Consider the following 22677-nt stretch of genomic DNA (forward strand, 5'->3'; position numbering starts at 1 on the left):
AATCACAAGACTAATTTGCTGGAGCCCTCTGAATCATAGGGTTAAAAGGGGACCGTGAAGTACTTTATAGGCTGCCTACACACTGCTCAGCAAGTCAGAGGTTAATAAAGGACCATATTCTTTGAAAAAGATAATTGAGGCTGAAAAAAAGTCAATCATCCCACAACTAAACTGGGGAGATCATCAGTTCTTGTGAACAATAGCTGATGATGTCCAGGATTCAGTGAGTTAAGTGGTTAATCCTATACAGAAAGCTGCATCCATAATGGAGCTTAAATGGGAGGAATCCACCCAATTCGACCCCTAGAGAGTTGCTTCCTGCTGTTATGCTGATGGATATGTCTATAAATATCAGGGCCATCAGCAGATAAAATCTTGCAAAGCCTCTCCCTATTAAGTGATACATTGATCTCCATGAAACAGCAGTAGCCTGGATTAATGAGCCGTGGAAACCAATCCCCCTGCTCTCACATTGAGACTGTAGCCAAAGAGAAGGAAGAGACATATATTGTTTCCTTCTTGATTGGGTGAAAAAAGTCAAAACCCTTTTGTCCTCTTTCTTCCTTCTGCCCGTTCTTTGCCACACAGCTGTTTGTTACATTGTGTAGTGGGCACTCAGGCGGGGTCTCACCAGTCTTCTGTTGCAATTTGCTGTTTATAGCCATCAGAGAAAGGCATCAGTTAGGACTGTTAGGGCAAATGGGCCTTTTTGGTTTTCTTCAGATAAAGCAGTTCCCTCCACAGCAGCAGAGAACCCGCAGGCAGGTTTGAGTACCTTCTCCAGCACTAATGGGTGGCAGACAAAATCCAGCAACCGCTTCTGTTCATCCTCACCTTTTTCTGTTGCATTTGTGGTTTTAGCAAAAGAAGCACTCACAGTTCTATTTCCTTTTTATTTAAAGTTCAAAATCTTAAGGTTTTTAAGCCTAGCATGTTATAACGCAAGGCCTGACTTGTGATTTTCTACTCTCAGAGCTGCATACCAAGTAACATGCATATACAGACAATAGTACATAGACCCCTACATTTGAAATCTCCATACTGCCCATATAATGTACATACAGGGCTCAGGACAAGTATGCCAACTTCCTGGTGCTTTAGCTAGCTCTTCTGGTATTTAGAAATGCCAACCACAAATGAGTTAAGCCATATTAAGTGGCTCTGATTTCTCTTTTGTTTTCTGTATGTTTCTTTTCTGTGCTGTTCATTTGTTTCCCTTTGCTTTTTTCCCTCCATTTTGTTCTTTGGCTCCTTGCTCCTCAATTGCTGACTCACTGTAAATCCCATCGTTTCTCCTCAGTGGGGACTGTGACCGGGCAAACCCCTGGACATCACTGCGGGACCTAGCTGGATATGCCCTAGCTGCCAACCAATGCTGTTAGCAATTTTCTTCCAGAGTTAATAAAGACCAAGAAAAGAAGGATTAGGAGAAAGCAGGGCTACATAGTACCCCCAAACTCATGCCCATAGCTGCTTACAATGTGAGGATACAGAAGCAAAGGGGATTGTGAGGGCAGAATGGTTAGGGTGCTTTCCTTTTCTTCCCCTTTTCTGCATCAACATTTCTGCTCAGAAAGTCCTATGCTTGTCTAGCAGTGACCTAGTCAAGGAAGAAAGGAACATTACAAGGACCTTATTTCTGGACTTGTCCTTTGCTGCTTCAATGTCTTTGAGCATGAGACAGTCTTTTGCTTCAGAGACCCTAGAAAGAGTTAAAGCACACTGGAATACGAGAGAAGGATCATGAGGTTCACCAGCTCAGCCTGCCCTGGTTGGGCTCACAGTTGGGTCTGCTGAGTTCAGTGACTCAAAGCAATGAGCTGTCATTACCTCTGAAGAGCCAACACGCCAAGAGAAAACAATTCTGCTTCGTCTTCAGCAGTATCAACAGAATTGTTTACCAAGATCCAAACAGTTATATTTTTGGCATCCCTGTGGCCTGTTTTGGCCTATTGAATGTTACTCATGAGTAAGAGGGAAAGAACTTGCCTCTCAATTATAAAGCAGAATTTGTATGGCTGACAGTTAAAGGAAAACAAAGCAAACCCAGTATTTTGTATATTTACCTCACAGGATCTGGAAGGACAATAACTACGGAGCCCACTGATTTCAACTGGAGGGATATTATCCTGGTTTTTAAAGTCACATCTTTGGTCTTTCAAAACAACTGTAACTTGAGACACCCAAAATCAGTGCTTGTACATCTAGTTGTAAATGGCCTGCTCAGTCATACAAGCCTGTGGAGCAGCTGGGAGCTGGGTGGGATTTCTGTCGAAGACAAGCCTTCTCTTTGTCCTCAGAGGCCACATTAACCATGACTCTGGTATAGTCTGTGTTCAGCTCCTGTGGCATCAAAAGAGCCCTGGTTAGACTTCCTAAAGGAAGGACAGAATTGCAGATATTTCCAGGACTGTGTTGGGAAAACAGTCTCCTTTTGGGAGGAGCTGCAACCATCCCTGGTTTCTGCTGGCATGCTGAGCGAGGGGAGCCTCCATCTGTCCTCACCACTGTACATATGCAGGCAGGGGATAGGTGCAGCAAGGCTGGAGTCTCAGCCTGATGTTGAGATAGAAATGCTATTAAGTGGTTAACAGAGCACAAGGTATTTGCTCCATAATTTGGGCTAGAAATAGTAGTCATGGTACCTCTGGGCACTGTCTATGAAAGTGAACATGAAAAGAAATAGGAAGAGCCCAGAGGGCAACACCAGTGAAATAAATAGTAATCTAATAATCAATTCATGCCAAGGATTTATACAGTGCTTTACTTATTCAAAGCATGGTGAAAAACATTAGCTTAATTAATCATTCAGGTAATTAAATGGAAGTGGAATGAAAATGGTTAGAGGAAGTTTGAAGTATGAATGCTTCCTGAAATCATTAAATGATTTTGCTGTCTTTGATGGAAGGAAGAATTTCTTCCTTTAGGGTTTAAATGTGCTTGCAGCGTGGGTGTTATTGCAGTTTTAATAACCACCTGCTTAATTCCCTGGGATGGGAGATTACAGCATAGCCAAAGGTTTCTAGTAACTTTGGCAGTTATACGGGCCTAAGAAAAATGAGAAGTACCACCAGCTCTGTTTCAGGGCACAGAATGGTGATCAGCTTCAGGAAGAAATCTTGTTCCTTTGACTTCTCACTTGCAGAATGGGCTGAGAGACAGGATATGGTTACGTCACGACCTATTGCTTTCATTTAAGCAGGAGGGAAAACCAAAGCTGTTCTGTCATTTGATGGAGAGGATTCGCTGAATGAGTGTGGTAAAGGACACCGAGAATGCTGCAAGTGAAAGCTAAATTTTGTATGGATTAATTTGTTCCCCTGCATAAGAAGATAGGATTCTTTGTCAGACAGTCAGTGTAACTTGATTCTTGGCTGTGGCATATTTAGGTTTGTGTTATCGCCCGCTGCCCACACTTACATATCATCAACTCATGAGAGAACTTGTGAAGAGATGTGTTTTCAGTCAGCTGGCCTGAATCACTGCTTTGCTGGTGGACCCCTTAAACTGCTGAAGAAAAACTCTTTCATGCCAGTATAACCACACACCAAGTATGTAGCTCTTATTTCCTGAATTCAAAGGCTTGCCTTACTGCACTGTGTAAGGGCTTTCAGTTTACCTGCAATCTGAGAATTTAGTATCTCTCACAGGTACAATACAAGCAGTTGGTGCTGCAGATAAAGCAAACAACCTCCAAGAAAGACATGATTTAATAGACTGCTAATTGCTTTGATACCTTTGCTACCCTCCTTCAAAAAGACTGCGAAAGTCTGTGTTTCCTTCTAACTTGGGATACTGTCACTGTAAGCAATGAAAGCCATCAGACTTACCGTTTTTTCTTTCCTTTTTCCTCTGTCTAGTTCCCCTGAGGACACAAGATCCTGGCAGCTAGATCTACCCCAGGCTTTTGCCTTTTGTTTTCCTATACTTTTCTCTTGGCACAATTCAGAAGTTTTCAGTGTTGTGCTTCCACAATCACATGCTAAAATATTTGCACAGCTGTCTGCTGACAGAAAAGGACGGAAAGAGAAAATCTACTCTTCTGTCATTTGAAAAGTTTAAAACAAAACAAAAAACAAACTAAGCAGAGTTTTATGTGAGTTAATCATATACAATCTTCAGTTTGCTCTGCTCTTGTATAACAGAATCTTCTTTCACCTTGCCTGGTTTCTCTCATGTCCTTCACCTTCCTCTTCTCATACATATAAACCCATGCTTCCCTCCCTTCAAATGCCTCTGAGTTAAAACGCTTGTGGGACTCCATTGCCCACCTGTGTGCACTCACTTCAGTCTGTTCTTGATGTACAGAAATAGGACCAACTCCTACAGACTATAATCAGGCATTCTTCAGGCAAATCTCTGACTGAAGTCAGTGGAAGTTTTGGCAGAAGAACTGCAAAGCTAATTACATTCCTCCCCCAAGAATATATATTGGATGGTGATGAGAGATGAGAAAATACTGCCTAGAAAGAAAGTCCATTAATAAATGAGAAGTAGATATAGGGGAGAACAGTTGATTGAATTATTTATAATGCAGTTATAAAAATGCTGAGTTGCTGAGCTTTCCAGAAACCCATCGATAATATGCACAACCATAGCAGCAGTTAATAGGAGTCTAGACAAGCAGGAGCAAGGATCTCCATGAAAATCACATGTGAAAATACTGTGAAAAAAAGCCTAGCATATCCAAATCATTTAGCACACAACATATTTTAGTGTAGTGATAACTTTCAAATAGCTTTGAAAATTGGTTGTGAGTTAATTTTACCAGTAGTGCACCAGAGAATTTCAAGCAAAAACTGAGCAAATGTGGGTTTATCTTGTAAAACTAGAAAACCAGCACAGACACTTCCTAACATGGGTACCTATAGATCAGGGTCAAAAAAATTAAATGCATGTTTAAAAAACCTGGATAATGATACTAAGAGCAAAAATGAACCTCAGTATTTGAAGGAGCCAATCTTTTCACATATTGTTTTGGTCAGAATTATCTAATTAGTGACTGATAATACCAGAGCAGATATATACATCATTAGATCCTTTGGTGCAATGAATAGAAGATTCAACTTTTCAAACCCTCAGTGGCTCAAAGAAGGCAAAGTGAAAAGGCCAACAGCTCTTTTTCAGCTTTGACTTCTATAATTCACATGCCTGGACTGCACTCCCACTACAAACAGTCCGCTCCCTTCCTACACACATAAACACACACTCTCGGCCTTCATCCTGCCCTCGGACCACACACGCATCTCTGTCCAGTTTCTGCCCTTCACATCAGCCATCTTCTTCCCTCAGACACATGAATGCTTCCTCTGAACTAACTCCTCAACTGAAGGTGTGTTTCCACCCTGGTCCACCAAGTTTGGAGGGTTTTTTTAGGTTTTCTTGCTGTCCTCAGTCGTGATCTCCAGACAAAGCCTTCTTTTCTGTGAGAGAATTTCACAACCAGGAACGTGGTCTGGACATCTATGGACAAAGGAACATTCGTATTTCTGCTCCTGTTGCCTCTTAATCATTAGAAAGAATAAGTATGCTGTGGCTTTAGCCTTTCAGCTTAGTTTATGAAATCCATATCCTCCTGTAGACATACATTTAGGTTTGATCTCTTTTTGTTTGTGATTGAGGCTGAAGTGTCCAGGCACAGAGATGTACTCTCTCTGTACTGGCCTGCATCCAGCACCCTGAACATCATTTCCAGCCCTTTAGCCTCTGAAACCTTCTGTTTGTGAAATTAGCCTGATGAGGCAACTGACAATAAATTGGTGCTTATTAGCTGCTGTCATTTTTATATCCTTTTCTGTAACTAATGGTACAGCAGCCCTCGTGATCCCATTAAATAGCTCTAGCTAGAGCTCTGACTGCAGGAAAATAAAGCTGCAAATGGAAAAGGCTTCTTGGTGCTGCAAGCTGAGCTCAACCACCTCCTCTCCCCTACATTCCTCTGCTGCTTTCATACCCCCTGCTAGTCTAGCATTACTCCTTCACAGGGTTGTCTTCTTCAGGGGACAACTTCAGTTTGAACAGATTCATGCTACCACACCCAGAGGCACCAAATCTTTTCCACTAAACCATGTCTGACGGAAAGGGGGTTTGTGTCAGCAGATATATTTAATCATATGTACCAACCAGCATTTTCCCTATGTTAAATTCAAGTGTGCAGTTCGGTTTCTGATCTCAATGCATCCTCATTTAAGATTACTTAAATTTAAATTATGTAAGATTTAAGATCTATAAGCAGCCATAAAATGCCCATTATAACATGAATTTTTATAACATGCCTTCATATGTTCCTCATATCTGTGTGGAACCAGATGCTGTTAAGTCTGCGTATACTCATAACTAATTTTTAACAAGCTACGTAGCCACCATGCAAGGAGGTGGGGGGAAAGCCATTAAAGTCCAACATCTTTAATGTGAAGGCTCCAGACTTCCTGACTCTCGGCCTAGATGGGCTTATTACTTTGCAGAGATACAGACTGCCAAGTCTAGCAGCATTGTCATGGTCATTACTGCTTCGTGATGTGCTCCAAATCCCATGTTTTAGGAACACATAAGCACAGGAGAAATGGAAGGTTTTTTTTCTAAACCAAAATAAATTAGAAACCTTGTAGCATGTTGGAATAAAGATGGAAAACTCAGTCAGAAGGCAGAAGCTAAGACAAGTAAAAAGATTTGAATTGTTACTGTTTCAAACATCTGAGATTTTTTTAGCCCACTCATAGTTTTTTTTGAGTCTGATTCAAGTCTTAACCCTTCTGCTTGATACTGTTGTTTTGAACTATTCCCATCTTTGCTGCTTCAAATTATAGTGTGGCAGAAAGGTATTTAATGGGATCTTTCACATTTGGATTTTGGCATCTGAAGGCCTGTCCCTACACAGCAAGTTGTGATGAGCCACTGTCAGAGAAAGTTTAAATAACCTGAGTTAAAAGTGTGGATAGAAAAGTTAGTTAAGAAGAAAAATGTGTGGGTTTTACTTCTGTTTGGTTGGTTTTGTCGCTACCACCTACATGCACACAGAGCTGTGTTTGTTACTGGTGTCCTGAAAGAGGAAATCCATTACCTTAAAAGAAGCACTTGGCATTAAGAGAGAATAATAAGGAGAGCAACAAAGAACTGTTAGAAATGATTTATTAAGAAGAAGAGATAGTCTGTTTCATAAACAAGTGGTATTATTTAACTATCCAAGGATTTGCGTTCCAAATGCAAGCCTGAATTGTTCATTGTCCAGCAAAATAACGCCTGCTTCTGCATTCCTGGCTGCTTCTCTAACTACAGCCCAGAGTCTGTAGGTCTCTGCTGCTGTGGTCTGTCCAGTGATACAATATTTATGTCACTGTTATAATAAAGATATCTTAAGTAGAAAACAGCAATATTATGGCATAGAAAGGATAACATCAAGACTTTTCAAATGAGGGGACAGGAACAAAGGATCTCTGTCTGTACTAAGCTTCCCCATAGCTGTAATAGGGCCTCACAGACACACTTGCACTCGGTCATGTTGGCAGAGAAACACTTGGCAGAAAAACACCCTAATGCTGTCTCAACTGCTCATTCACCTGCTCAGAGAGACAGAATTATATCGCTCCATCCTACCACTTCTTTAAACACTGGTGTGCTGATGTTCAGGTGTTTACCAGAACAAGGTTTCTTTTTTCCTGTTTTTGAATGATGTGGTATTTTCCAGAGGAAGCAAGTGGCTCTCTCAGGGTTATGCCAGCTTTCTTATACCATACAAACAAGATTTACAGATGCTGTAGAGCTCCGTGAGCGGAGTAACCAAAGCAGAGTGTGAGGTATGTGTCAGGGACATGCCTTCTGTATAAACCAGCCTTTTTTTAAAGAAATGAGTGGATCACCCAGGTCAGAGGCATCCTCAGAGGAGGAGGCAATACACACATTGGGTGCTGCCATTGCTGCTTCCATACCAAGCCATCAGGGACCACTGCTCTGTTACCGTGGCAACAGTGACGAGCAGGCAGCCAGACCATCATCACACAGCCTCCCCAAGCCCTTGCGAGATGCTCTGGGAAAGACTTACAGGAGGAGATTTGCATCCGAGGTCTCATTTCTTTTTCACTTTGGCTTTGCCTTGCAAGTCTAGAGAAAGAGAAAATCGTGTGAGCTCTCCAAAGAGAAACCTGCGTGGAGGCAGGGCACGATGAGTGCTGAGGGGAAGCTGATTTAGACTCTTGCCCTGGCAGAGGAGGGTGAACTATGAGCACTTGTTGGGGAGGAGCTGACTTGTGTGAGAAGAAGGTCACTTGTGCAGCCCTGCTCTGTGAGTACTGACTCAACTGGCCTCTTGTACTATCTGCTGAAAATGTTATTTAGAGTTTGTTATTGGCTGTAAAATTCTGCTGTTTCTTGTTTCTAAGGGGAGGAATTTTCTTTTGTGCTAGGATTTCTGGATAGGCTGCATGCAAAATCCATGCATGAACTACTACTGGGTTTTTTTTGTCTAGGCATGGAGTCTTGCAGGAGCTGCAGCCTTACCCATTAGCCGCAGGTTTCTTGCAGCAAGCTCAATGAAATCTGCAGGGCAGTATCTGCAGTTTGCAGTGAGCGCCATAAAATTCATACCTTAATGCATAGATACCAGGGTTTGTACTCTAGCCTGCTGGTATGGTACTACCCAAATATCAGCTTTTTCATTGAATTCATTATTCTAGCCTTTGTTATACATGCTATATTGTTTGGGTTTTGTTCTTTTTTTTGGTTGAGATTAAGAATTTAAGCAGTAAAATGCTTTTTGGAACAGGTGCAGAAAGAGTATTTGCCCTGTGTAGGATAGAGTTACAAGGAATTTCATTCCAGTGAGCCAAACAGATGCACCAGATAAACTGCTGATAAAAAGAAAGATTATATTGGCAAAGAGCCACCATGCTCCACCGTTGTACATGGATACCACAGTCAAGCATACAGGCGGATGGTAGCCACGGGTGAGATCAATCTAGCATGGCTAACAATAGGCATCTATAAATGCAATCAAGCTACAGAGCAATATGATCATCAATTTTAAATTCTCACCTGAAAAATTTTAGTTAAATCTAGAGACCAGTGAGAAAACTATGCTGCTTTGTAAAATAATGCATTGCAAAGAAAGTATAAGGCAAAAGAAGTTGAAGTGATCTTGTACATCATAGATGTGAAATCTTGATCAACCTGCAGCCTGCTCACATGAAAACAAATGAGATTTTTTTTTTCTCTGGATGAATTTGGTGCTTGTTTTGTTCCCTGGCCAGACAAGAGCACTGGGGCATCTCTAGCTGTAATCTTATTAAGACCATTAGGCTGTAATTGTGCTTTTGTTCTGCTGCTGGCATGGATTTAGGCAGACAAATGATCCTTGGAGCATGGATGGCTCGCACAGTTGAGATGAGACGGGCTACGTTCAGTTCTCACGAGGTCTGAAAATCTTACAACCTCGACTTTGGAAAGGCACTGTTTGCAAACCAGCCGGAAAGGCAAATAGGGACAGGTCCACTCAGTCCAGGCACACAAGGGCAATTTATGAACATTGCTTCTGTTTGTGGTAATGACAGTCACATGTGTAAGTTCTCTGCACAATGACAGCAGAATACACTCCCTTCAGTGTGTAAACAGTATAAAGCTGTGCCTGTGTGAGTGCTGGCATGAGAGGCTGGGCTACAACAGAAGAAAAACAAAAATCAAAATGAATTATTTGTTCATTTTTCCATCCTCAGAAGCAGTTGTGTGTTCTGCTTTGTCAAGTCTGTTATAACTAACACAAGCATTGTAGCTTTTTCTTTTTTTGGACTGTTTGACCAAACTTGAAAATATTTTGATGACAGAGGATGTTTCCTGAGTCAGATACAACTTCATTTCACTCAATTTTATCCTGTTACTCTTCATTACAATTCCTTAGTACACCATAAATACCTGTTCTTCCTTTTTTGCATTCCTGCATCACTCAGATATTAGCAGATAGTTCTGTTCCACTGCAGCAGTGGAGTTTAAGTACTTCTGGATGTAACTGGATTTCCAGCCCCCTCTGTGACCCCTGCACATGTGGACCTCTTGCACAGAAAGCCATACCGGTTTATGTCATTCACGCATGAGCCTCGGGAAGCAGTCTTTGCTGAATGAGTGCCAGTGTACCACACAGTTCATAAATATGTAAAAGTAATGGGCCCTATCCCAACAAGCTCAGATTCAGAAACATTTAGCAGATGTTCTGGCTGTGGGGGAGGAAAACAGGAGATGAATAAATACAATACTGCAATAACAAATACTTTGTTGATGAAACTGCACATAAATTAGAATGACAGACACACCCTTACCAGGACTTTGACCTATCCATAAACCAACATCAACATGTTTTATTAATAGTAGTTCCACGTTCTCAGGATCGATAGAGTGTCTTTATTGATTTCCCTTTTTATTAATACTTATCTAAACAGTGATGAATTTAGATGGAATGTAGGTAGAGCCTTTTTTTATAGCTTGTGAAGGACAATTCTAATAGTACTGACAATTCTAATAGCACTAGTACTTTATATACTTGGTTAAAGGAGTAAAAAGCCATTGCTTTAAAAACAAGTATACAAAACATAGCACACAGCTCTCTGCTCAGCTAAACTTCAATAGCAAACATGCCTTTTAGACCTCAATGCATGCTATGTAGAGTAAACCAGTCCCGGGGGAGCCCAGCACAGGCAGATCTTGTGTGGAATTTGTGTAGCCCAGATTAGATGAAGAACCAACAAAATGTCTCAATGATTGACCTCGCAGGGCTTTTCTTTCTATTACATTTCACCAAGGTATGTTTAAATCTGTTTCTTTATTTATTCTTTGTTCTATATTTAAATCTCTAGTCCTTTTCAGGGACTAGCTGAGTACAAGGAAATGCTGTACTTCTGATTTTTTATTTAATATATTAATTGCATAGTATGGCAGCAGTCTAGTAGTACTTCATCTAGGTATGGTCTTCTCGCTTAGCTGTATTTTGCCCATTGAAAAGTACTTGTCTTACTGCTTTAGGTGGTCTTGAACCTCTTTACACCTTTGAGCTGCTGATGTTCATAAAGGAAGCATGAAGGCTACTCTTCCAAGCTCTTAGCATACAGTACGGTTTTGGGAAGGAGTTTTCTGCCCTTGTGTAGCCTTTGTTTTGGGTTACTTCTGTTGAAAAAGTTACAGCATAGTGAAGTGAAAGTTGCATGTTTCTCATTAGCTTCCTGTATACCCACAGTCCTGAATCATAGCAGCAAACCCAGCTCGATTTTGTTTTACTGCTTGGAAAAATCTGTGAGCATTGTAATTATCTGCAGTGTGTATGTACAGCCTTGGGGGCTGTCTTATTCCTAAAATACTCCCAAATGCTTAAGTCTACACTGCACCCTCAGCAGATTTGTGTGTAGCCCAGAGAAACTTTATTAGTTCCTATCTGAAAGCTTATATTCTTAGTCTGAAGGGTTAGAAACATTTTTCTATGTGATCAAAGTTTACTGGAGCTGATGGGCCAGCTTTTTATTTCCCTGTTGAACTGGAGAAGATTTTACCTACAAAAGTTTCTACTTCTTCTTAATGAGCCTTAGGTGTTGTGGGTTGGTTTGTTTCCAAGTGCACTAGTCTTGTATTTGTTTTCTTGTAACAAAACACCACCAGCAATTTATTTGGAACTCAACTCCCACCCCTGCACACAATATCACTCCAGATCAGTGTGTGCCTGTGTGTTCAGGAGTGGTGGAAGGGGGTTAAATAGCATCATTTTATAAATACTATATTTGAATAGTTATTCAAATGCTTATACAGTGAATAACGACTTGCATCAGGAGAGTGCTGGGTGGCTGATGACTTCTGCCTTGTGTTTCCAATACAAGTTGAACACCTGTGCTATGGATTAAGAAATCAGCTCTTTAGTTTCTCCAGAATTGGACAACTCTTCCAGCTAATAGTTGCGGCTGATGCAGAGGGCAGCAGATTTTAAGACCTCTGTAGACAAGACTTTCTCTGCTGTCTTTCAGTTTCTTCTGGAAACATTTCTTCTTTTGGAAGCATTCAGCTGCTGATTACTTTTACATTAAAAGAAATTAAAATTGCTCTAGCCATCAAGTAGATAGCATCAGAATATAAGACTACAACTCATTAAGGAGATCCCCAATTCCTCCCTCCAGCAGGCAGCAATTTAAATGCAGTGACTTTTAGCAGAAACACTTGCATAAAGGAGATAAGAGTTCTGGCTAACCAGAGTGGCACTTCGATTTTATGTTGTGGCCTTGACATGGACTAAAGTGAGAACCACCAAAGGTGTATCAATATTGAGCATCACCAGAATCACAATTGTAACCTAGGAGGACAGGCAAGAAGAAATGGAGATTTAAGTCTGGGGAGTGTAATAAGAAGTGAAATGAGCAATCTTCATCAATCTAAAAGGCTGTTGCAGGAGCCAGAGGGACAAATGTTTTCTTTGTCTGTGATGGGTAGGGTGAGAGGTAGATGTAAATTATAGTAAAAGAGATCATTAGGGAAAAATTTCTGAAGGCAAGAAGATTGAATCATGAGAAAGCAACATCTTGGCTGGGTAGACCATGGTGTCTGCAGCACTGGAGGGGTCTTTGAGGGGTGAAGCAGATGGGACAGAGATGCTTTCACAGGGATGGAGCTAGGTGACCTCTCGGTATCCCTTCCAGCCCTGTAATTTGGTGATCACCTCCTCGTTTGAAAAAAAACTTGCTATGTTTTTACTTGCAAATTCCAGATGTGGGAACTCTGCTCCAGGACAGTATGCTTCTAGTGGAATTTGCTGTTCTTCGTTTTTAAAGAGATTATAAATTCCCACAGGAGCAGCAGCCGTGCACCTGGCAAGTTCTGAGACTTGGAAGGTCATCAGAAGAGAATGCTTTGGCCATCTTTACTTTGGAAATAGCTCTCATATAATGGAGATACCAAAAACTTTCTTGGATTTTCTTCTGTAACTTGCCTTCCTTCCTGTACTCCTTGTTGAACTGGGAGCAGCACCTGGCTCTTATTAATCTTCAATAATATCTCTTTGAATATATAAAAAAGGCCCTTTTTAATACATATTTTTCAAAATGGGTCACTGTACCGTACTCTGACCCCATCTGGAGCAGTAGCAGCTCACTTCCTTTTAAGAGCTGAATCCTGACCCACAATGTTTTTCCTTGGGTTGGTTTTGGACTGCTTTGTTGATGGCTGCTCTGCTTACTAGCACCCAGTTTTACAGTGCCTGCAGGCAGTCTTTGACAGGGAGTCACCGCTTGGCTGGGGTGAGGTGACCATTACCTCACCCAGTGCAAACCAGCAGTTCCACAAAGTCCTCAGGGAAGATAATGGCAATGGGCTTACTTTTCATGTCACCAGCCTGGAACATCAGTCTTCTACTAGGCTGTGATGCAGGATTTCAGCTGTCTTGGCGTGCTTTGACAAAGTAGCCCATTTTGTACTGACGTTGCAGCCCCTTGTTTTTGTGTGTGTGCTTTATTGGGCTAAAGTTCTATACAGTACTGCCTTCCACCCTCCTCCCACTCTGAACACCACGTGCATGCAGTGAAAAGAGACATGCAAAGGAAGTACAGTGCTTTGTTTCTGCTTTAGTTCTGCTTGTTTAAACCCTTCCTCTTACAGCGCATTGTGAAAACTCCCCTGGGAATCTAACAGCATAATGATGCAAATAACCCTGTCATATGACTAAGCCTCCCTGGTGCTGGATTCCAAAATATCAAGCCAAGGCCTACAAGTCTTGCTGTGGATGCCATAGGCAGCTTCATGCTAGAGTGCAGACGGCTCTTCAATTCCCTAATGGGAATTGTTTGGGTCCCTATTAGCATTTCACAAATATTACTGTTCAACTGCCAACCCTCCTCCGGGCTTTATGGAGGCACAGCGCTCAGCCAGCAACTGCATGCACTGGTCCCTTGGAGAGCATTTTAAAATGTCTCCTGGATCACTGTAGGTAAACCCTCTCCTCCATTTGCTTTAGTTTTTCCACTAATCTCACACATCTTCAGCCTGCATCTTTGCAGAGGACACCCTGATGTATTGGTTATTAACAAGCAATAGAAGCTGCTGCCTCCCCTATGAGGAGCTCCTATGTCAGTGATTTCAGAGGAGAAAATACCTATTGGCTGGAGCTCTTACCACCCTTTGGTACTTGTATCTGCATGACTTTGTGCATGTGCTCAGGTAGGACAGAGGTCTTTGCCAGATTTTCCAGCACATAAGCTGAATCAGCAGGCTGCGGCTCTCAAGCAGTTGCAACCCATAGCTCTAATTTCTGTGCTCACGGAAACTCCTTCAGTAAATAGGGTGGGTTGAGCCAAGTTTAGATCAGCTAAAGGCTTTCCTCCATCTGTTCTCATACAGGGATATAGATAGAGATTTGGGAATTGTGCACTTCTGGCTGATATTTGTCACACCACAGTGTAGTAAGAATTTCCTCATTGGCTCATTTTATCCATCTCTCATGAATGATACCTATTTTGGCTTTTATCACCTGTTATCACAGCACCTGACTGCTTTTCATGCCAAAATCTCTAATAGACTATGGAGATCAGAACTTCTCTTAAGGCAGGGTTATAAGACCATGGCTTTGGCAGGACACTGCAACTGTGTGGTTCTGAGTGTGCAAGGTGTCTGAATTACATCTGCTGGAGAGGCCTATCTCAAGGAAAACTGGTAGATTTTCATATTACCATCACTATTATCATATTATCCTGAGTTTGCACTCACTTCCTAATCCCTGGGTCTCTCACAGTGGTTCTGTGTTGGTTTGCATTCCTTCTGTATTCAAGTGCATATGGACTACTTCCCTTGGCTGAAGGATTCAAGGGCATACTCATCTGAGTGTGGTGAAGATGGCATAGATGTGTGTGCTGCTTATACACACTGAAGCATACAGATAAGAATGAAACATTTTAAGGAGTAAACATATATATATATATATATAAAGCTACATACACACACTAAACATTTCTGTGTTCCTCTCAGTGCTTTCTCGAAGAACAGGGTTTTGTCACTTTTGCCCATCCAGTCCCTGCAGCATTACCTCCTCGTAACCTGAGGGATTAGTCAATCCTTGGGTCTTCCGAGTTGATTCAATTAGCAGGAGACAAGGGTAATGGGAGCAGGCATTCATCTGATGTAATCGCTCATCTCTGCAGAGCGCACAGGCAAAGAGCTATCTCCCCGAAGGGAGCAGGATGCAAAGAGGAGTTGCTATGACCACAGCACCAAGCTTCTCCCCTGCCAACACCGAGCCAGAAATAGATGTATCCCTTTCTCATGGAGTTTTTACAAGCGTTTTTCAGCCATTTTTAGATCTGCTCTGCCACCTTCCTTCTCCTCCTCCCGGCTCCTTACTCGCTAATCTTCTCTTCACGGCCGGTTCACATTTAGGCGGCAACATGACAGGAGGTACCGCCGGTTTCGGCTGCCCGGCCGATGGCAGGAGGGCCCTCGCGGTTCCCGCCTCATCCGGTGTGTGAGGTGAAGAGAAGTGAGGGTAACGGGCTCACTTCGAGAGGGAGCTGCTGACGGCCCCTCGGGGGGGTGCGCAACACGACGGGTAGCTGAGCCCCGCCCCAGCACTTTAAACAGTCACCGCCCCGCCCTCTCTCTTGTTTGATCTCCGCTCCACCTATCGCGTTATGGCGCGCGCCCCGGCCCCGCCCCTCCCCGCCAGGGCGGCCAATCCCCGCCAGGCCTGTTGCGATTCGAGCGGTGGGAGCGTACCATTGCCAGGGGAACGGAGGGGGGGGAGGGGGCGGGGGGCGTATAGAGCCGAGAACGTGGAGGGGTTTCTGTGTCTTGTGTGGGAATCCGCGTGCTTGTATTGTTCGCCGCCGCACCTGCCGCGTTCCCGCATCAGTGGCTCTCGTCCCCCTTGCCCCGTGTTTCGGGGAACCATGGGGGGCGCGGCGGCTGGAGACTCCGCTTCCCCCCCCCCGCGCGGTGTGTGTGGCTTTCAGGGACCCGGCTGTCTGTCTGTGTGTGTGCTGGGGGGGGACTGTCCTCCCGCCCCGCGCGCTGAGCGGTTGGTGGGCGGGGCGGGGCCGCACCAGCGGTAGCTGCCAAGGTGTGCGCGCGCGCCGCTCCCGTTTCACCCGCCCCCTCCCGCGGCGGGCAGGGTCGGGTCGCTTAGCTCCGTGGCGGCAGCCTGACGAGCGGAGCGCGGCGCCCCCCGCGGCAGGGGCACTTGGGGCTGCGGCAGCCCTGCGACCGCCGCCCCCCGAGCAGCATGAGGCGAAGGTAAGGGCGGAGAGACCCTGCTGCCGCTTCCCGCGGGGAGAGAAGGGCGGGCTCCCGCGTGGTGCGGCGCGGCAGGTGGGATGGCCGTTGCCGCGCCGCGCGGTCGCGGGGAGGTGACTGGTAGCAGCGGAGGAACCGTTTCATGCGTTGGCAGCCCCCGGGGAGCGGCCTGCCGCAGCGGCGCGGGGGTCTCTACGCCGTGCCGGGGCGGGGGTTGGAGCTGATGATACAGGGCGTTCGGCCCCGAAACCCGATTCCCTGGGCGGCGGGTCCTTGCCCGCTCCCAGACCCGGTTACATGGATCGGCGCCGGGGAGGAACGAGGCGGTGGCGGGCCACCCTGGGGCCCCCAGAGCGCTCCCTCGCCTGAAGGGGTGGCTCAGCCCAAGGTACCGGGGCACAGCGTATCTTCGTCCCGGGCCGGGAGAAGGAGGAGGAGGAGGCGGCGGTGGTTGTAGGGGTGGGTGCAGGCTCCCCGCGGCTCGGTCACGTCGAAGTGCCTGGTGGTATGCCTCGCCTCCTCGTTGGCTTTATCGCTGATAGCCGCCCTGCGGGTCAGCTCGATAGCGCTGAATACCACAGTGTCATAACGTACTACTGGTACTACATCGTCAGACGGCTTGTGACACTCCCATGAAAGAAATAGCATGGACCGGTTTCATTTTCTGCTTGTCTCACAGACATAAGCCTTTATTAGCCTTTTGTTATTGTAGATACGTTCAGTACAAGAGATGTCCAGCTACTGCTTTTGTCTCCCTTCTTATTTTTTTTTTTCCCTGTTACGTTACAGACTTAATCTCTGCAGCTGTTGTCCAAAGATGTGTTTGGGGTGTTAGAATACATAACAAGGGTAACTGCCTCTAATCATAGGGTTCCTTCACTTGTTATAATAAAAACCTACTTATGTATTCACCGTAGCAACTTAATTCTATATTCTGAAGAAGTCATCTCTTTCATCCATTTAATGTTAGAGCGATGGAGCAATTGACATTAACTTTCACTGAGATGGAGGAATAACCTTCAAGGCTGTCACTACGAAAATTGCTGTTTCATATGTTGATTCTGTTGTATACCTTTGCAAAGTGAAGAATCTGTGGAAAAGCTGAGCATTAAACTTAAGACATAAAACTGGGGTTCTTGTTTACTCTGCACTTTAAATGAACTGGGTCGGTACTAGTGTAGAGGGGATTAGGGGAAGCTGAGCAAATAAGTGGCCTCTTGCTGGACAATTTGGATAGGCAGAAACTGCTTATCCATTAGGGCCCATTTTAGTTACAGACTTTGAAAGGAAAAAGTTAAGTGAGTTTGAAAAAAAAAACCAGTAAACAAGATTTTCTGTGTATAACTAAGAGCTTAGTTGAAACAGACTTCCCAGTAGTTATGCTAATGCCTCTTTCTGCATTTCTTCTAGAAAATGTGCTGCTTGTAGTTATTTTTCACTGTCACATTTTCAGCACTCTTGTTTGGGTTGGTCATAGTGCAAGGATGTGTTTGGTAAAAATAACTTGCTGCATAGGACTCAGCTTGTTTAATCATGGGAATGTTTCTGCTGGTCTAAGAGTCTGTGAAGGCTTACTTGCACAAAACTAGATTTAGAGTTAGATTGAAGTTGGCAGTGTCCCTTTAAACCAGCCAAAAGCCTGCTACACATTCATATGCAGCTGAAAAAGTCACACTGCAGTTAAGAATACAGATACGATTGTATTTAGCTTGCAGCTTGCTAAAGTCCTTGTGTCCAAGAACACAGATGGATATGACTAGATATACTAGACTTGTGTTCATTCAAACCTGAAATTACAGTGGAAGATCCACCTTAGAGCTAATTGGTGAAGTTGGAAATCCTTTAGTTCTTTAATGGACAGGAGAACTCCTCTTAAATGTTATAGGACAACCATAAAGATTTTTCTTTTAAAGTTACTCTTAAGTATTTGCGCAGAAAGTAGCTAATAGTTATGCTGATTCTAAATGCCAGGTATCCGAATTTCAGTTTTTCAGTAAATTCAAATACAGAATACTGTTCCTAAAATAGAATCATAGAGTAGTTAGGGTTGGAAAGGACCTTAAGATCATCTAGTTCCAACCCCCTGCCATGGGCAGCGACACCTCACGCTAAACCATGCCACCCAAGAGTCTGTCCAGCCTGGCCTGGAACACTGCTGGGGATCGAGCATTTACCACTTCTTTGGGCGACCCATTCCAGTGCCTCACCACCCTCACAGGAAAGAATTTCTTCCTTACATCCAATCTAAAGTTCCCCTGTTTAAGTTTTAACACGTTGCCCCTTGTCCTATCACTACAGTCCCTAATGAAGAGTCCCTCCCCAGCATCCCTATAGGCCCCCTTCAGATACTGGAAGGCTGCTATGAGGTCTCCACGCAGCCTTCTCTTCTCCAGGCTGAACAGCCCCAACTCTCTCAGCTTATCTTCATACAGGAGGTGCTCCAGTCCCCTGATCATCCTTGTGGCTCACCTCTGGACTTGTTCCAACAGTTCCATGTCCTTTTTATGTTGAGGACACCAGAACTGCACACAGTACTCCGAGTGAGGTCTCACAAGAGCAGAGTAGAGGGGCAGGATCACCTCCTTCGGCCTGCTGGCCATGCTCCTTTTGATGCAGCCCAGGATACGGTTGGCTTTCTGGGCTGCGAGCACACACTCCAGCTGGCTCATGTTCAGTTTGTCATGTTCAGTTTGTCATCGACCAACACCCCCAAGTCCTTCTCTGCAGGGCTGCTCTCAACCTCTTCTCTGCCCAACCTGTAGCTGTGCCTGGGATTGCTCCAACCCAGGTGTAGGACCTTGCACTTGTGAGGTGGGCTGATGCCAGCCTTATGAAGTCTAACCATGACAAGCGTGTCAAGGTCCCTCTGGATGGCATTCCTTCCCTCCAGCATATCAACTGAACCACACAGCTTGGTGTCATCGGCAAACTTGCTGAGGGTGCACTCAATCCCACTGTCCATGTCACCAACAAAGATGTTGAATAAGACCGGTCCCAACGCTGATTCCTGACTCTCCTGTGTATTAAGAAAGGATCTGTAAACAGTATGTGACTGTATGTTCCCGATGCAAACCTAAACACAGCTGGTTGAGGTCAGGATGACACTTTATTCTAAGCTTTCTTGCCTTTCTAGGTTTCAAATATCCTGCAAACATGCCTCCCATGAGAAATCTTAGTTATTTTCCAGGTGCAGGTCTCTTTTAATAAAGACTACAGCACTGTTACTTTTCTGCAAGGGAGCTTGAATTATGGTTGTATGTGTGGTAATGCAGAGATATGTTGCTTTTGGAGGAAGCTGGGCAGAATTGATCCTCAGTTGAATGTGTTCCTCTCATCTTGCAGGATTTCAAAATGACTTCTCAGTCACTTAATCCAGGAATAGATTAGTTTGTGGGTTTTTTTTTTCTCCTTTGCCAGACACAAGGGGTGTCTTGCTGATCTAATCTTAAAGTTAGCTCTAGGTAAAGGGAGAGGGAGAACTGTCTGTGCTGCTGCTGCCTTTTTTTTGGTAAGGACAGAGAACTTCTGTTGTTTTTGACTCTGTCACAGGAAATTGCCTGTGAGAGCAACAGCTGAGCCTGTACCTGGATCTTCTTTGGTGTTATGGCTTTTGTGCTATTACTGTAGATAGCTCTGGAAGCTGTCATAACAGGTTGGTCACAACTGGCTTCTGCCATGCAGCTTCCAGCTCTGATGTTTTAGGGATCTATTCTCTGCCAGTTGATCACCATCTTAACAGCCTGCGGTGGAAAAATGAATGTAAAGGCTACACTCAAATCTTCCATCAGTGTAGCTGTCAGTCAGGGGGTTTGACTGATCTATCATATGTAAGGTCCTTGCACAGCTTTGGTTCTAGGAGTGAAGCTTGTGCGCGCTATTAGTGCTTGTCATAACATCGTGGTCTGTTGTTAATGCATAGGTGTGAAATGCAGCTTTGCTTGTGTACTGTACAGCTGTTCTAATACTGCTGAGATACTCCTGGTTCAGATGTGATTTGAGAGAGTTTTCCTGGGTGAGTGATTTCACTGTACCAGATCCCAACGATAATCTCACCTTTCATTTAAAAGGGGAGGATGGGGAAATTCCTGCTGGTAAATCCAGGAAGTGGGTTTTTATATGAGCTCCATCAGGGAGTCTTGCTTGCATTTTGTTAGGTCTCTCAGCAGCACTGGGGCCTAAAACTGACCTTAGCCTTGCAAACTGGCAGGATGCAACTAAAATGTCAGCTACAGAGATGCTGTTCATAATTTGACAGGTGGAAATAAAGCAGCAGTCATACTGATCTGGTGTTCGTGCTGCTACTTGGAAATGATAAGATACAAGTTTGTTTACTAGGAGGGGAGCTCAAAACAGTGGAGACAGTGCAAGAGGTAAGCTAGCATAGGAACATCAAATCACCACCCTTTACCTTCCTTTTTTCTCTTCCCTCCCTCAGCTGAATGACATCTTCTGTTGTAATTGCACAAGGGAGAGGGGAAAAAGGGAAAAGTGGATCTAGGAGAACCCAGTAACGTACACTCTGAGGAATGAGATCCGCACGTAGATGCTGTTCATGAATGGTATGAAAACATGTGTTTTCCAACTGTGTGTTTGGGACATGCAGTCACCAAATTACTTGTTGTCTGTTCCTGCAGTCTGCTCATAATTTTGAGGTAGCTGGAATACTTAGTTGTTGGGGCTCTAACAGCATTTGGTAAATGTGAACAGTAAACTTGACAAAGATCACATCTCTTCTCACTCTCCTGCCTGTATTATGTCTTAATTTGAGGAGGCACTGTGGTGCTCTTGCGCATGGAGTGGCTTATGATAGAAATTCAGTGCCCAGAGAAGGGAAACAATTTCAGCAAAGGAAGGTTGCTCCCCTGTGTGGGCAGCCTCTGTTCTACACAAACACTACCCCCCCCCCCCTTCCTTTAAAGTTTAATCAACCAGCAGTTATTTGGCTTGGTAGCAAAAGGAAACTGAAGAATGTTTTTCTTTACTTAGTATTGAAATTTACTCCATTCAAAACTATTGAGTATTAGGAAGGGAAATGCAAGCTGTTGGTCTTCATAGACAGCAGTAAATTAACAGTAGAATAATTTCAGTTTAAGGAATGAGGAATCTATTTAATCCTCCACTTCCTAAGGAGTTTGTAACTTGTGTGCAATAGCAGCATAGCGTCTTGCTGAAGACAGAAACCTGATTGCTACAGTAAAGATCAACTGTTCTGAAACTTGTTTTTGCAATAGATGACAGTGAGTAACTGCATTTCAGTTTTGAGAAGGGTCACTGAAGAAAGCTATGGAAATTGTGAGGAAAGCCTTTTTATTACATTCCTGTCTCTCTCAGCCTGTCATCTCTGCCTTCTCTCCAGATCTTTATCTGGGTTATATGTTAACCTTTTTCATTCTTTCTCCACAATGTCTTTGAGATATAATCTTCTGTGTCTAGCCACATGGTTAAAGGTAGTCTACGCTGCCCTCACTTTGTCTGGATTTCTTTTTGACACTCAACTGTTTGAAACAATACCATTTTTATTGAATTGTTTTTGTCTGCCATTAAGACTTTTAGCAAATCATTCCTATGTGGAGTCCTACAATTACAGACAGAAGCTCATTTTCTTGGCCCTTTTTGAATGTCACCTAGAATGGTGTGCTTTAGAGAATTTGATATGTAGTCCCTCCTGTTGATGCTGCTAACTTTTAGGCACTCACTAAAGCCTTGTTGTGATCTGTCTTTATCTTACTTATCTTGAAGAGGAGGGCAGATGGATGCTTTTCACCCATCTTGAAAAGGAGTCTCATAAACATCTGTGAAACCACCTCCTTTTCTGCCTTTGGAGTTCTCTGCCCTACCCTTCCATGAGGTGACTGAACCAGAACAGCTGGTAATGAGCTGAGGCCACTGCTTATCTTTCTGGTTTTTCCTTTTTTTCTGTGCTCCCTTCTTTCTTTGGATCCATTTGTCAATTGAGTTGGATCTCTCTGTGCAAGAGGTGTGTTTGCTTTTTCTTTCTAGTGTAGCATACTATGTAGTGGAGTTCTGGTTTAGACTGGTAATCTCAAACATTATTGTAGGATACAGAACAAAAGTAAAATCTTACAGTTTTTTGGTTTCTGTGCTGTTTCCGACATCAGTCCAGGAGTACTTGTTTTGTGCTGTGTTTACCTGCATTAGGATTGCTGTTATTAAAATCTGGGAAATGACCCACTTATTGCATCAACTTCCTCTTTGGCCAGCAGGAAAACTGTTCTGTACTACTGCTTTCTGCTGGACTGTTTGGAAGTAATTCCTCTGAATCTGCAGTGCTTTGAAGTGAAGCAAGGCTTGCTGGGAGCTGATGTGGATGAGGGAAGAGGACGTTTTCAGTGCATTGAAGACTTCTAATAAATATCTTCCTTTCAAGTTTTACTTAGTCTGTATCCTTTATCATCATGGCTGCGGGATGCTTTGGAATGAACTTTG

The 22677-nt window shown here is 43.8% G+C and overlaps 2 protein-coding genes across 27 annotated transcripts in view; both read left to right on the forward strand.

Moving 5' to 3' along the window:
* Positions 1 to 22677, forward strand: part of LOC133264792 (aldo-keto reductase family 1 member B1-like) — a 134430-nt gene that overhangs the window by 75610 nt on the left and 36143 nt on the right. The gene's annotated exons all lie outside the window — the stretch shown is intronic.
* The window catches only part of MICAL3 (microtubule associated monooxygenase, calponin and LIM domain containing 3), a 183882-nt gene that overhangs the window by 6637 nt on the left and 154568 nt on the right, over positions 1 to 22677 (forward strand). For 23 of the 26 annotated variants that reach the window (XR_009741767.1, XR_009741769.1, XM_061444684.1 and 20 more), the window contains exon 1: positions 16139 to 16230. The exons of 1 other annotated variant lie outside the window; for it this stretch is intronic. The gene's annotated coding sequence lies outside the window, so the exon portion shown is untranslated. Of the gene's footprint in view, positions 1 to 1360; positions 8279 to 16138; positions 16231 to 16474; positions 16619 to 22677 lie in introns of those variants that run through there. 2 more of the 26 variants (XM_061444687.1, XM_061444686.1) reach the window with 2 other exon arrangements.

This window comes from Pezoporus flaviventris, unplaced genomic scaffold (assembly GCF_033815535.1).
Source record: "Pezoporus flaviventris isolate CSIRO_AGI_PZ_B2104156 unplaced genomic scaffold, CSIRO_AGI_Pfla_v1 ptg000002l, whole genome shotgun sequence".
NCBI classification, from domain to species: domain Eukaryota; kingdom Metazoa; phylum Chordata; class Aves; order Psittaciformes; family Psittacidae; genus Pezoporus; species Pezoporus flaviventris.